Source organism: Piliocolobus tephrosceles, chromosome 15, assembly GCF_002776525.5.
Source record: "Piliocolobus tephrosceles isolate RC106 chromosome 15, ASM277652v3, whole genome shotgun sequence".
NCBI lineage: Eukaryota > Metazoa > Chordata > Mammalia > Primates > Cercopithecidae > Piliocolobus > Piliocolobus tephrosceles.
In genome coordinates, this window is record NC_045448.1 from 38,941,927 (window position 1) to 38,947,285 (window position 5,359).

Genomic DNA, 5,359 nt, shown 5'->3' on the forward strand with positions numbered 1-5,359 from the left:
CACCATGTTGGCCAGGCTGGTCTCGAACTCCTGATCCACCCACCTTGGCCTCCCAAAGTGCTGGGATTACAGGCGTGAGCCACCCAACATGGCCAAATTTGACTGTTTTAAATACCGCATACTTAAAAGTGGAGTCATACAGTACTGGTCTTTCTGTGACTGGCTTATTTCACTTAGAATAATGTCCTCAGGGTTCATCCATGTTGTCACAAATCACAGGATTTCTCTTTTAAGGCTGAATGGTATTCTATCGTATGTATATACCACATTTTCTTTATTCATTGTGGTGGATGTTTTGTTTCCACATCTTGGCTATTGTGAAGAGTGCTGCAGTGAACTTAGGGTACTAATATTTATTTGAGATCTTGATAGCAATTCCTTTTTTTTTTTTTTTTTTTTTTTTTTTTTGAGACAGAGGAGTCTCACTGTTGCCCAGGCTGGAGTGCTATGGCGTGATCTCGGCTGACTGCAACCTCTGCTTCCTGGGTTCAAGCGATTCCTGTGCCTTGGCCGCCCAAGTAGCTGAGATTACAGGTGTGCTCCACCACCCCTGGCTAATATTTTGGTATTTTCAGTAGAGATGGAGTTTCACCATGTTGGCCAGGCTGGTCTTGAACTGCTGGCCTGGCCTCCCAAAGTGCTGGGATTACAGGCATGAGCCACTGTACCTGGCTTCAATTCTTTTGGATAAACACCCAGAAGTAGGATTGCTGACTCATACAATAGTTTTTTTGTTGTTGTTATTTATTTATTTATTATTATTTTAATGTGGACCACTTCACAAATTTGCATGTCATCTTTGCACAGGGGCCATGTTAATTTTCTCTGTATCATTCCAATTTTAGTATATGTTCTGCCAAAGCAAGCACAGTAGTTATATTTTTAATCTCTTGAGGAACCTCCATAGCATTTACTGTAGCAGCTGCACCATTTTGCATTCCCAGCAACAGTGGGCAAGTGTATGGTAATCCAGTTCTTCCCACTTTCTTTCTTTGCCCTTACTGAAAATCACAGAGTACTTTGACTACTCTGTGACCCGGCTGGCTACAGGTTTTTCTCAGCAGGCTTGAATGCAAACTGGGCCTTGAACATTTCCAGGCACTGAGAAAGGTATTTGGGTTGTTGCTCAAAACACTGAAACTGGCCCCCAGCCTTGAGCCAAATTTCTCAAACTGTCATAGAAACTCCAGACTCTGATCCCCTTGCTGCAGACATACAGAAAAGGTATAACATTCCTTTTCTCTCTCAGCGATTGCTGCAGCACTCTGTACGGAAGTTTCCCTAATACATTCTTTGGACTGATCACCCTAGAGCTTAGAGTTTTTTTCTTTGGTATTCCAGCTAGCCCTATCTCAGGACAGTTGGAGACTCCCTTGTGGGAAATCCCCCTGCCACTGCTTTTTGGGGTAATTCCAGCCAAGGATTTGAGGGTTTAGACAAAACAGCAAGGGTTCAATTTATCCAGTTCCTTAGCATTTGTTTTTTGTTTTTGGTGATAGCCATGCTGTCTGGTATAAGGTGATATCTCATTGTGGTTTTGATTTCTATTTCTCTGATGATTAGTGACATTGAGCATTTTTCCAAATACCTATTGACCATTTATATGTCTTCTTTGGAAAAATGTCTATTCAGTTCCTAATCCACTTTTAAATCAGATTATTAATTTTTTGTTACCATTGAGTTGTAAGAATTCCTTATATATTTTACAGATTAAATCCTGATCTGATATATGATTTGCAGATATTTTTACCCATTCTGTAGGTTGTTACCTTTTCACTCTGTTGATTGTTTCCTTTGCTGTGCAGAAGATTTTGGTTTGATGTAGCCCCACTTGTTTACTTTTTGTTTCGTTGCCTGTGCTTTTGGTGTCATTATCCATGAAATCATTGCAAAGACCCATGTCATGAAGATTTTCCCCTGTTTCCAACAACATTTGGAAAGGGTCGTATACCATGACCAAGTGAGATTTATCGCTGGGATGCAAGGATAGTTCAACATACAAAAATCAACTAATGTGATATTCCACATTAACAAAATAAAGGATTAAAATCACATAATCAGCTCAACAGATGCAGAAAAAGCATTTAACAAAATTGAGCACCTGTTCATTATTAAAAAAAAAACCTCAACAAATTAGGAATAGAAGGAAATTACCTAAGCATAACAGAGGTCATATATAAAAAGCCCACAGCTAATATCAGACTCAACAGTGAAAAATTGAAAAGCTTTTACTCTAAGATTGGGAACAAGGCAAGGATGCTAACTCTTGTTACTTCTATCTTTAAAAAAGTATACATTAAAGGAGACTATCAAGAAAATGAAAATACCATCCTCACAATGGGATAAAATACTTGCAAATCATATCTGTCCGAAATTTGCTTAATATAGTCACTGCCTCAGCATCCATTTTTAGGCTTGACATAAGTTGTCTGACGTCCAGTCATATCCCATTACTGTTAGCCTAGTTAAAACTTTCCTTCCCCTTGTAGTTGTTTGCAATACAGCCCACTTGTTCCTTACCCTGCTGACCCAAACCCAACACATCTCACAGGTGCTGACCATGATAAAACCTAAAGGTCAACATAAGTCATGCAAAAATAAGTTCCCTCTTTCCACGTGTTTTCTTTAAACTAGCCAATCCGCAACCCCAGAGGGAAAGCCTAAGGGATAACATCCATGGACCTTAATAAAGGCGTAGTCCTGTGGTCCTCTCTCTCACCCCCACCCCACTGGTCGAGCTCACTGCTACCTCCAGATTTCCAGAAACCATAGCAATAAAAATTATGACACTGATAAAAAGTCTAGTTTTCAAAATTTATAAAGAACTTTTACAACCCAACAATTAAAAAAATAAAACAACAACCATTTTTAAAATGGGCAAAGAAGCAGGGGGCAGTGGCTCACACCTGTAATCCCAGCACTTTGAGAGGCTGAGGCAAGTGGATCACCCGAGATCAGGAATTCAAGACCAGCCTGGCCAACATGGTGAAACCCCATCTCTACTAAAAATACAAAAAATAGCTGGGCGTGATGGCAGGCACCTGTAATCCCAGCTGCTCAGGAGGCTGAGGCAGGAGAATCGCTTAAACATGGGAAGCAGAGGTTGCAGTGAGCTGAGACTGCACCATTGCACTCCAGCCTGGGTGACAGAGCGAGATGCCCATCTCAAAAAAAAAAAAAAAAAAAAAAAAAAAAAAAGGGCAAAGAATTTGAATAGATGTTTCTCTGAAGAAAATATACAAATGGCCAATAAGTAAACAAAAAAATGCTTAACATACTTACTCTTAAGGGAAATGCACTTTAAACCCACAAACCCACCATGAGATACCACTTCACATCAACTGGGATAGCTATTTTTATTTTATTATTTTATTTTATTTTAAGTTCTGGGGTACATGTACAGGATGTGTAGGTTTATTACATGGCTAAATGTGTGCCATGGTGGTTTGCTGCACTTATCAACCCATCACCTAGGTATTAAGCCCAGCAAGCATTAGCTATTTTTCCTGATGCTCTCTCCCTTCCCCTGCTCCCGCAACAGGCCCCAGTGTGTGTTGTTCTCCTCCCTGTGTCCATGTGTTCTCATTGTTCAGCTCCCACTTTTAAGTGAGAACATGCATTGTTTGGTGGGATGGCTATATTAAAAAAATAGGCCGGGCGCGGTGGCTCAAGCCTGTAATCCCAGCACTTTGGGAGGCCGAGATGGGCGGATCACGAGGTCAGGAGATCGAGACCATCCTGGCTAACACGGTGAAACCCCGTCTCTACTAAAAAAAACAAAAAAAAAAAAAAAACTAGCCGGGCGAGGTGGCGGGCGCTTGTAGTCCCAGCTACTCCGGAGGCTGAGGCAGGAGAATGGCGTAAACCCGGGAGGCAGAGCTTGCAGTGAGCTGAGATCCGGCCACTGCACTCCAGGCAACAGAGCCAGACTCCGTCTCAAAAAAAAAAAAACAAATAAAAAATAAAAAAATAATAAAAATAAAAAATAAAAAAAAAGACAATACGAAGATTGGCAGTGATGTGGGGAAATTGGAGCCCTCACACATTTGAGTGGGAATATAAAATAGTGCAGCTGCTGTGGAATACAGTTCCTCAAAATATTAGACATAGAGTTACTACATGACTCAGCAGTTCCTAGGTATGTACGCAAGGAATCAACTTGTACACGAATGTTCATAGCAACGTTACTCATTGCTATAGTCTGAATGTGTCCCTCCAAAATTCATGTTTAAACCTAATTTCCTCACGCCTGTAATCCCAGTACTTTGGGAGGCTAAGATGGGTGCATCACTTGAGGTCAGGAGTTTGAGACCAGCCTGGCCAACCTGCTGAAACCTCTTCTCCACTAAAAATACAAAAATTAGCCAGGCATGGTGGTGTGTGCCTGCAATCCCAGCTACTCGGGAGGCTGAGGCACAAGAATTGCTTGAAACTGGGAGGTGGAGTCTGCAGTGAGCCAAGATGGTGCCACTGCACTCCAGCAGGGGCAACAGAGTGAGACTCTGTCTAAAAACAACAACAACCACAAAAACCTAATCTCTACTGTGGTAGTATTAAGAGTTGAGGCCTTTAGGAGGTGATTAGGTTATAAGGACAGAGCCCTTATGGATGGGATTAATGCCCTTATAAAAGAGATGTGAAGGAGATTGCTTGCTGCTTCTGTCACAAGAGAATGCTGCAAGAAGGTACCATCTTTGAAGAAGAGAGCAAGTCCTTATCAGACACTAAATCTGCTAGTGCCTTGATCTTGGACTTAACAGCCTCCAGAACTGTGAGCAATACATTTGTGTTGTTTACAAATTACCTTGTCTAAGGTATTTTCTTATAGCAGTTCAAATGGACTAAGACATTTATAATAGCCCCAACTGGAAACAATCCAAATGTCCATCAACTAATGAATGTATAAACAAAATGTCCATATAATGGAATATTATTCAACCATAAAAAATGAAGTACTGATACTACAACATGGATGAACTTCAAAAACATTGTACTGGCCAGACAGAGTGGCTCATCCTATAATCCCAGCACTTTGGGATGCCAAGGTGTGTGGATCGCTTGAGTCCAGGAGTTTGAGACCAGCCTGGGCAACATGGCAAAATCCCATCTCTACAAAAAATACAAAAATTAGCCAGGTGTGGTGGCACATGCCTATAGTCCCAGCTACTTGGGAGGACTGCTTAAGCCCAGGAGGCAGATCATGAACCAAGTGAACCAAGTGAACCAAGATCATGCCACTGCACTCCAGGCTGGGTGACAGAGCCAAACCTCATCTCAAAAACAACAAACAAACAAACATTGTACTAAGTAAAAGGAGCCAGTCACAAGAGGCCACATATTGTATGATTCCATTTATGTG

At 41.3% G+C, this 5,359-nt stretch overlaps 1 non-coding gene across 1 annotated transcript; it reads right to left on the reverse strand.

The window, feature by feature from the left end:
- Positions 1–762: 762 nt before the first annotated feature.
- On the reverse strand, positions 763–869 carry LOC111545452. Its single transcript, XR_002732467.1, has one exon. It is a non-coding gene; the product is annotated as a U6 spliceosomal RNA (small nuclear RNA).
- Positions 870–5,359: the final 4,490 nt, after the last annotated feature.